The sequence below is a fragment of the Cebus imitator genome, unplaced genomic scaffold (assembly GCF_001604975.1).
Source record: "Cebus imitator isolate Cc_AM_T3 unplaced genomic scaffold, Cebus_imitator-1.0 Scaffold65, whole genome shotgun sequence".
In the NCBI taxonomy this organism is placed as follows: Eukaryota; Metazoa; Chordata; class Mammalia; order Primates; family Cebidae; genus Cebus; species Cebus imitator.
In genome coordinates, this window is record NW_016107380.1 from 4046839 (window position 1) to 4057461 (window position 10623).

General features: G+C 41.0%; 1 pseudogene; it reads left to right on the forward strand.

Annotated features, from left to right (window-relative positions):
* The first annotated feature begins 771 nt into the window (after window positions 1-771).
* The window catches only part of LOC108305642, a 16925-nt pseudogene continuing 7073 nt past the window's right edge, over window positions 772-10623 (forward strand).

A 10623-nucleotide genomic window follows, 5' to 3' on the forward strand; every position in this document is an offset into this window, starting at 1 on the left:
GCTGAGACAATGGCATGTCTTAAACTCCATCATTGCTTTTGCCTCTGCTGTTGACTTATCAGAGTCAAAAGTCTATGGAGGGTGAGAAGTAAGGCAGGCCTCTGCTTCTTCAGCCAGCCTAGTGTCTGTTGGTGAAGAGAGGGCGCTGAAGCAGGAAGGTCAAGGGTGCACCAAGAAAGAGGTAGTAAGCTATGAGCCACAAGAACACCCACATTCTGCTCTTCCCTTAAGTGTGCTTTGGCTATTCACAGGTGGTCTTTGCCACCACTTTGACACTTATGTATGGCTTCTTTCCTAGGTCTTAGATTATTACTAAAGCCCAAAGTAGATCAAGATAAATATTCTGCAGTTAGCTGTGGACTACTGATGTCTGTTATCATGACCTTCACATTTTCACTGCGGTCTAGACCATAGATATGTCCACATCAAACTCAGACTGCACAGGAAACAGTAAAGGAGAATCGCTCACCACCCCTTGTTTTTCTCTTTGCCTTGACCCTAATAATGAGAGCTGTCTCTCTGTTTTCTCTTGTTCAGCCTTATTCTGCCTCATACCTTTCTCCCAAGGTCTCCAGGGAGATAATTTATCAAGGAGTACACAGGGCAACTGGATGAGGCCCTCCCAGTCCCCTGGCTGCTCCTGGGTGACAGCTCTTGGAGGGGAGCTCCCTCTGTTCTGCAGTGATGGTTTAAGTAGTAGGGGTAGAGCAGAGGGAGGAAAGAAAACCCAGGCAGAGATTGGTGGAACTATGGTTCTAAATCTCAGTTAATATGGCTTTTCCTGCCTCTCAAGGGTTAGGAGGGTTACACGACTGTATCTGCAAAGAATATTTAAATTCCCACAAGGTAGGTGCTATGCAAGAAAGTAGAAACAAACAAACAAGAAGTATACATATTTATTAGACAGATACATAAATGCATGATGGATAGATTGATATAGAGATATAGAGATAGTAGCTATAGACAGATGATAGATATTATAGATAAAACTCAGCTACAACTAAGTCTGACCACGTAGCTCAAATAGCCCTCTTATATTTTCAAGCTCCTTTTCCAAACTAATATATATTGGGGAAACCTAATATATCATCTCAAAGTCTGAGACAGGTTCCAGCAGAAATCACAAGAAATAAACAAAATGTAACATGTACTGTGGTAACAAGTTGATTTCTTGCCTTGCTTACTAAATGACAGAATTATGTTTAATAGGCAAACAGCTGAAAATAACTCCATAATAAATGACACAATTATATAGAATAACTTTCAAACTGACTCCTTATTGTCTCTTGTTATCACTGCTTTACTAATAATATGTATCATTTAGTGATTACTGTCTGTTGGGTGTAGATCTAATTCCCTTATACCTGTTAACTAATTTAATCCTTACAATTCTGTGAAGTAACTCCCATTCTGATCCTTGATTTACAGAGGAGGAAGCTGAACCATGGAAAAATTAAGTAACTACTCCCAAGGTCATGGCTCATCCAAGGATTCTTTTTTTCTTTTCTTTTTTTTTTTTTTTGTAATGGAGTCTTGCTCTGTTACCCAGGCTGGAATGTAGTGGCATGATCTTGGCTCACTGCAACCTCCGCCTCCCTGGTTCAAGCAATTCTCTGCCTCAGCCTCCTGAGTAGCTGGGATTACACGCACGCGCTACCATGCCCAGCTAATTTTTTGTATTTTTAGTAGAGACGGGATTTCACCATTTTGGCCAGGCTGGTCTTGAACTCCTGACCTCGTGATCCACCCACCTTGGCCTCCCAAAGTACTGGGATTACAGGCATGAGCCACCTTGCCCAGCCAAGGATTCTATTAATGCATGAGGTCATCTAGCTTCTATGGCTTCACTCGTAACCCCTACGCTTAACCCTAAGATTTGGCTCTTCCTTTTTTCTCCTCTTTTCTGATTGGTCTCCCAGCCTGCTGACTTCCTACTCCGTCATTATACAGCTGCCCATGCAATTATTTACATGCATAATAATTCACATTATCACCCCTACTGAAGTCCATCAATGATTGCCTTTTGCCTACAGAATAAAATCCAACCTGCTTAGTGTGGATCCCAGCGTGTCACATATTCTCATCTGAAATGTCCATTCAATACCATTGTTTTTCCATCACTTTCTTTACAAGTGTCCTCTGTATTATCTTATCTCTATGCTTTTTTTTTAAGACGGAGTTTCCCTCTTGTTGCCCAGGCTGGAGTGCAATAGTGAGATCTCGGCTCACTGCAACCTCTGCCTCATAGGTTCTGGTGATTCTCCTGCCTCAGCCTCCCGAGTAGCTGACATTACAGGCATGCACCACCACACCCAGCTAATTTTGTATTTTTAGTAGAGACAGGGTTTCTCCATGTTGGTCAGGCTGGTCTCAAACTCCCGAACTCAGGTGATCCGCCCTCCTTGGCCTCCCAAAGTGGTGGGATTACAGGTGTGAGCCACCCCACCTGGCCATCTCTATGCTTTTACATAACATTTCCTGCCTCGATCTTTCTCACTGTTGAGAACCAAAATGAAATTCCAGGCTTCATGAAGCGCCTCTTAACCTCATAGCACGAAACCATTTTTCACTCCTCTGAGCTCCCCTCTTATTTGGTGCTCCTCTTCTGACCCTTACTCTTTTTTTGCCACCTCCAGTATGGTTTTTTTATGCGTTTCTCTAGATTATGGCTCCTAAAAATCAAATATCATGTCTTGTGCAACTTTAAACTCAAGCATTCCTTACAGCTCTTGGTGTGCAGTCATTGTTCAAAAGGTGTCTGTTGAATTGAATCAAAAATCTGTTCAGTTCTGTATTTGGATGAGAATATCATGTGTTTGCAAACTGAGTCTCTGTCAGCCCATAGAGAAGGGTGGGAGGAGGTTGCTGTGGACATGTGGAAAGGAATACTCCCAAAGGTGGAGGAGACCATGACTCAAACCATAAGGCCACCGGGTTATCACTTGTGCTCTCATATTTCTGCTATATGAGCAAGGAGGGAGCCTACACTGCATCAGACACAGCTTTTTTTCTGCCAGCTCCTGTTTACCATTCTTTCCAATGGCCCCATCACGACTAGACCTAACTGACCACAACAGACATCTCTCCCCATTCCATGCAGTGCACATTGGTTGCTGGAGGGAAAGCAGGTTAGTTCATGGCCTGTTATTCCCTCTTCTTCTCCCTGTACGAAACCCTCTTTGTTCCCACAATGGTACTGTCTGCAAAGGCAGCAAGCAAAACATGATTAGAAGGAAATGAATACTCAGGGAAACATTAAAATTAAAAGAAAAGACAAAGAAAAAAAGACATAAAGCATTCAAAATATTGGGCAAGGAAACAAAGAAACAAGAATTATACATAGTGGTTTTTAACAAGCAAAAATAAAGACGAATGGGACATACCTCAAGGGAAAAAGAAGACCATTTACTTTTCTTAGAGTAGTAGAGTTACTTTCAGCCTTTGCTATGATCAAGAGCACCACATCCATCTGTGCTCTCTAAATCAGGCTTTCTCAGATACAGCTGTAATAAAAACTGATCGCCATCTCCCAGAGAGGTAAAATTCTTGCCTCCAAATGACCAAGCAACCTCAATAAAGACCCTGATCTAACATTTAGATAAGTCCCTACTTTATTCTGCTTGTTCATGGTCAACTTTGCACAGACATTATCCAGACTAATGTAAAGAATGGCACTGCTTGCATTAGGGTGATATACCTGGGTCTTACCCTTTTCTCACCCTGTCTCCACCGCCGTAACACATGCTGCCAACCATCACAAACAGTAGCTTCAAATATACACATATATGTTAGTTCAGTTGAGTAACACTGAAATAATTATCACAGATAAAATGTAGAAAATCCTAACTGCATCCTTCACAGGTATGCAATCATCTTGTCACAGGTTCAAAACATCAACAACTCTTTCTAGAAATTCTTTTTCATGACTTCAATATTAGATCAGGGAGTTTCTGGGTCCTTGTTCCAGATTCTGCAGACTAGTACATGCCATTTGGAGGCTTTTATCTCACTTTTTTTTTTGCTTCCTGATTACAACTACCATATGTTCCCTCTAGATCATCAACTTGATTAATCTTTCCTGAGCCCTGTTCCTAACAATCTGATTTTCTCTGTACACCTTCCTCTAGCCTTTGATTCTAGGTACTTCCTAAAATCTGTTCTTCTATGGTGAATTAGCAAGTTCTAGTTCAAATCTAACCAAATGAAATTCATTTTTAAAAAATTTAAAATATAGCCAGGTGCGGTGGCTCACACCTGTAATCCCAGTACTTTGGGAGGCCAAGGTGGGTGGATCACTTGAAGTCAGGAGTTTGAGACCAGCCTGGCCAACATGGTGAAACCCCATCTCTATTAAAAATACAAAAATTAGCTGGGTGTGGTGGCGAGTGCCTGTAAACCCAGCTGCTCCGGAGGCTGAGGTAGGAGAATGGCTTGAACCCGGGAGGCAGAGATTGCAAGATCATGCCACTGCATTCCAGCCTGGGCAACAGAGTGAGACTCCATCTCAAAAAATAAATAAATAAATAAAAATCTTGTGTCACGCCTATAATCCCAGCACTTTGGGAGGCTGAGACGGGCTAATCATGAGGTCAGGAGTTCAAGACCAGCCTGACCAACATGGCAAAACCCCATCTCTACTAAGAATACAAAAATTAGAGGTGGTGGCATGATGGCATGTGCCTGTAATCCCAACTACTCAGGAGGCTGAGGCAGAAGAATCTCTTGAACCCAGGAGGCAGAAGCTGCAGTTAGCCGAGATCATGCTACTGCACTGCAGCCTGGGTGACAAAGCGAAACTCCATCCAAAAAAAAAAATTTAAAAAAATCTTGTAACTAGAAAGAAAAAAATATAAACAGTTATACAAATACAAGATAGGGAAAACACCTTGTAGTTATACAAGTTAGGAATATTCGGATGTTCTGCTTGTTTACACGTACATTGGCAGGATACAATATAATGAGACTGAATTTTATAATGTGTTCTTATGCTGTACACATGGGAGGATGAAGTATAGATTATAATGAAGAATGTTCTGCTTTCCTCTGCATTTCTTAGAATTTACCCAGAATTATGAGAGGTGTAAGAAACACATTTGAAAGACAAACTAGAAAATTTCCAGAGCAGAGAAGTAATGAATAAGAAAAAATGCTGCTGGCCGGGCACAGTGGTTCACGCCTATAATCCCAGCACTTTGGGAGGCTGAGGTGGGTGGATCACAAGGTCAAGAGATCAAGACCAACCTGGCCAACATGGTGAAACCCTGCCTCTACTAAAAATTACAAAAATTAGCTGGGTGTGGTGGTGAGTGCTGGTAATCCCAGCTATGAGGGAGGCTGAGGCAGGAGAATTGCTTGAACCCAGCAGGCGGAGGTTGCAGTGAGCCAAGATCATGCCACTGCACTCCAGCCTGGCACCTGGCGACAGAGCAAGACTCTGTCTCAAAAAAAAAAAAGCTGCTAAACTTCTGTCCTGACTAAGATGAAATGATAAGGAACAGAATTATCATCCCTATCTAAAATCAAACAAACACACAAAAAGCTAAACAAAATATATGAAACAACAATTTTCAAGACATGAGACACCAGGCAAGAAAGACATAATTCCTGCAAGATGGAAGACAGGTAGATTCTGTGATTACTCTGGGTCACTGTCTTCAGAGAGATACTAGGTTGTGATGAAGGGAGGAAAAGCCAGCTGGAAAGTGTGAATTTCCTGAGTTGGGATAACAGAAATGAGAATCCAGTGAGACCAAGGCAACCACAGCTCACAGAACAAGAGGAAAGCAATGTATAGAGAAAACACCCTGGAGATCTCCAGGGGATCTCCTTCAAATACTCAGCAGAGTTCTGATCAGAGTACACATGTGATGAGACTAGTTGATGTCGGAAAAAGAACCACCTAAAAGGATTAGAGAAAACAGACTCTGGAGCGCACACTGGGCTGGGAATAGTGCCTGTTCCCACAAGTCAGGCTACAAACCTTATGATTCACTGGGCATGGGTAAATTCAGAGGGTCTTGACTCAGTAGCAGGGAATAATTAGACCAAGAGAAAACACTGCGCTAGTTATGAATAACACCTTAAAAGAAAGTCTAGAAAAATGCTATCTTTTTAAGCTACTTAGCTGCATCTCAAAAGAAAGCTCAAGAATATTTTTAGGAACACAAAAGTGTCTAGCACCCAATGAGTGAAATTCATGATGTCAAAGACTAACAAATATTACCAAAGATTAACAGGCATAAAATAAAGGAAAATAGGAAACAAAACGAGGGAAAGAACTAATTGAAACAGGCCCAGAACTGATAGAGAAGTTGGAATTAACAAAAGAGAACATTAAAACAGTCATTATAACTGCATTTATTTATAGATTTTTAAAAATTATGTGGAGGGATAATCAAACTTTGAGAGGAGAATATTATGCATTATAATGTCTTCGATAAAAGTACAATAGATGAGATTAACGACGAATTATATATTTTAAAAAGAAAAGATTGGCAAACTTGTAGAAATAGCAATAGGCACTGTAAAAGAAGGCACAGAGGCTGGGCCGGTGGCTCACACTTGTAATTCCAGCACTTTGGGAGGCCAAGGCAGGTGGATCACCTGAGGTCAGGAGTTCGAGACCAACCTAACCAACATGGTGAAATGCCATTTCTACTAAAAATACAAAATTAGCCGGGCATGGTGGCCCATGCCTGTAATCCCAGATACTCCAGAGGCTGAGGCAGGAGATTCCCTTGAATCCAAGAGGCAGACGTTGCAATAAGTCAAGATTGTGCCATTGCACTCCAGCCTGGTCAACAAGAGCAAAATTTCATCTTTAAAAAAATAAAGTAGAGAGAAAAAATTTTGAAAAACAAAAAGAGCATCAGTGAGCTGTACAGCAGTTTCAGGTAACCTAGCTTACATAAAACTGAAGTCCTCAAGTCAGAGAGTGAAAAGGAAAATTGAAGAAATTAAAACAAAATGTTTCAAACTTGATAAGAACAATAAACACACAGATTCAAGGAGCTCAACAAACCCCAAGCAGAGACACATGAAGAAAATTACACCATGGTACATAATAATCGCATTGGTTTTGCAAAAAAAACAAAAACAAACCAAAGATAGAAATAAGGAAAAGACAAAGGGCAAGGATAAGGGGAAAATCTTAAAAGCAACTAGAGAAGAAAAGCATGTTATATCTAGAGGAACAAATGTAAGGCTGAGAGATTCTCATCAAAAGCAATATAATAACACTAAAGCAACATATTTAAAATATTGCACGGAGGGGGGACTTTTAATCTAGAATTCTATACCTAGCAAAAGAAATATAGAAATCATAGTTTTTTAGACATACAAATACTGAAATAATTCATCACCAGCACTCACAATACAAAAATAAGTTATAGGAAATCCTTTAGGCAGAAAAAAAGAATGATACGACATGGAAATGTGGATCTATACAAAAAAATAAAGAACACCAAAAATGGCAACTACATGGAGAAATATCCATGACATTTATTTATTATTTAAATTTATTTAAAAGATAATTTAATAAACAAAAATAATAACAATGTACAATGATGTCAAAACACATGTAAAATAAAATATATGACAACAACAGCACAAAGGTCACAAGAGAAATGGAAACATACTATTTTAAGGTCTTTATGCTATTTATTAAATGGCATAAAATTACTTCAAGGTACACTGAAATAAATTAACTTGCATTCTATAAATCATCAGGCAACTAGTTAAATAACAAAACATTTATAACTAATAAAGCAACAAAGGGAATAAAATAGAATCATGAAAAATGCTAAATACAAAAGAAGGTAAAACAGAGAAAAAGAAAACATGGGATCAATGCCAAAATAGGAAACAAATAACTCAAACCCAATAATATTAATAGTTATATTAAATGTAAATGGCATAATTGCCCCATTTTAAAGATAGAGATTGTCAGATTATTCAAAATAATATCTACTTATATGCTACCTACAAGAAATGTCTGTTAAATATAAAGACACAAATAGATTATAAATATGAGGAAGATTGTATGATTTGGCTGTGTCCCCACTGAAATCTCATCTTGAACTGTAACTCCCATAATTTCCACATGTCATGGGAAGGACCCAGTGAGAGGTAACTGAATCATCAGGGTGAGTCTTTCTCATACTTTTTTTACAATAGTGAATAAGTCTCATGAAATTTGATGGTTTTAGAAAGAAAATTTCCCCTCCACAAGCTCTTCTCTCTTTCCCTGCCGCCATCTATGTAAGACATGACTTGCTCCTCTTTGCCTTCCACCATGATTGTGAGGCCTTCCCACCCATGCAGAACTGTAGTTCATTAAACTTCTTTTTCTTCCCAGTCTCAGGTATGTATTTATCAGCAGCATGAAAATGGACTAATACAGTAAATTGGTTCCAGTAGAGTGAGACATTGCTGAAAAGATACCTGAAAATGTGGAAGTGACTTTGGAACTGGGTAACAGGCAGAGGTTGGAACAGTTTGGAGAGCTCAGAAGAAAACAGAAAAATATGGGAAAGTTTGGAGCTTCCTAGAGACTTGTTGTATGGCTTTGCCCAAGATGCTAATAGCAATATAAACAATAAAGTCCCGGCTGAGGTGGTCTCAGATGGAAATGAGGGACTTGTTGGGACCTGGAGCAAAGATGATTCTTATTAAATTTTAGCAAAGAGACTGGTGGCATTTTGCCCCTGCCCTAGGTATTTGCAAAACTTTGAACTGGTGAGAGGTGACTTAGGGTATCTGTGAGAATAAATTTCTAAGCAGCAAAGCATTCAAGAGGTGACTTGCGTGCTGTGAAAGGTATTCAGTTTTATAAGGGAAGAAGAGCATAAAAGTTTGGAAATTTTGCAGTCTGACAATGAGATAGAAAAGAAAATCCTATTTTCTGAAGAGAAATTCAAGCCGGCTGCAGAAATTTGCATAAGTAATGAGGAGCTGAAAGTTAATCCCCAAGACAATAGGGAAAATGACTCCAGGGCATATCAGAGGTCTTTATGCAGCTCCTTCAAACGCAGGCCCAGAGGCTAGGAGGAAAAATGGTTTCATGGGCAGGGTTCAGGGTCCCCATGCTGTGTGCAGTCTAGGGACTTGGTACCCTGTGTCCCAGCCACTCCAGCCATGACTAAAAGAAGCCAAGGTACAGCTCAGTCCATGGCTTCAGAGGGTGCAAGCCCCAAGCCTGAGCAGTTTCCATGTGGTGGTGTTAAGCCTATGGATGTACAGAAGTCAAGAATTGAGATTTGCGAATTTTCTCCTAGATTTCAGAGGATGTATGAAAATGCCTGGATATCCAGGCAGAAGTTTGTTGCAGGCAAGGGCCACTCATGCCGAACTTCTGCTAGGCCAGTGCAGAAGGGAAATGTGGGGTCAGAGACCCCACACAGAGTCCCTACTGGGGCACCATCTAGTGGAGCTGTGAGAAAAGGGCCACCATCCTCCAACCCCAGAATGGTAGATCCACCTACAGCTTACACCATGTGCCTGGAAAAGCTGCTGACACTCAATACCAGCCCATGAAAGCAGCTGGGAGGGAGGCTATACCCTGAAAAGCCACAGGGTTGAAGCTGCCCAAGACCATAGGAACCCACCTCTCGCAACAGCATGACCTGGATGTGAGACATGGAGTCAAAGGAGATCATTTTGGAGCTTTAATATTTGACTGCCTTGCTGGATTTCAGACTCGCATGGGACCTGCAGCCCCTCTGTTTTTCCCAATTTCTCCCATTTGGAATGGCTGTATTTACCCAGTGCCAGTACCCCCATTGTATCTAGGAAGTAACTAACTTGCTTTTGATTTTACAGGTTCATAGGTGGAAGGGACTTTCCTTGTCTCAGATGAGACTTTGAACTGCGGACTTTAAGCACATGCTGAAATGAGTTAAGTTTTGGGGAACTGTTGAGAAGGCATTAGTTTTGAAATGTGAGGACATGAGATTTGGGAGAGACCAGGGGTGGAATGATATGGTTTGGCTGTTTCCCCACCCAAATATCATCTTGAATTGTAACGTCCACAATTCCCACGTGTCATGGGAGGGACCCAGTGGGAGATAATCGAGTCATGGGTGTGGGTCTTTCCCATGCTTTTCTTATGATAGTGAATAAGTCTCACAAGATCTGATGGTTTTATAAAGAGGAGTTCCCCTCCACAAACTCTCTATCTCTTTGCCTGCCACCATCCATATAAGATGTGACTTGCTCCTCCTTGCCTTCCACCATGATTGTGAGGCCTCCCCGACATGTAGAATTGAAAGTTCAATAAACCTCTTTTTCTTCCCAGTCTTAGGCATGTTCCTATCAGCAGCATGAAAATGGACTATTAGGTCAGGCATGGTGGCTCACAACTGTAATCCCAGCACTTTGGGAGGCTGAGGTGGGCAGATCACAAGGTTAAGAGTTCAAGACCAGCCTGACCAACATGGTGAAACCCTGTCTCTACTAAAAATACAAAGAATTAGCCAGGCATGGTGGTGGCCACCTATAATCCCAGCTACTTGAGAGGCTAAGGCAGGAGAATCACTTGAACTTGGGAGGTGGAGGTTGCAGTGAGCCAAGATCGTGCCACTGCAGTCCAGCCTGAGCAACAGAATGAGACTCTGTCTCAAAAAA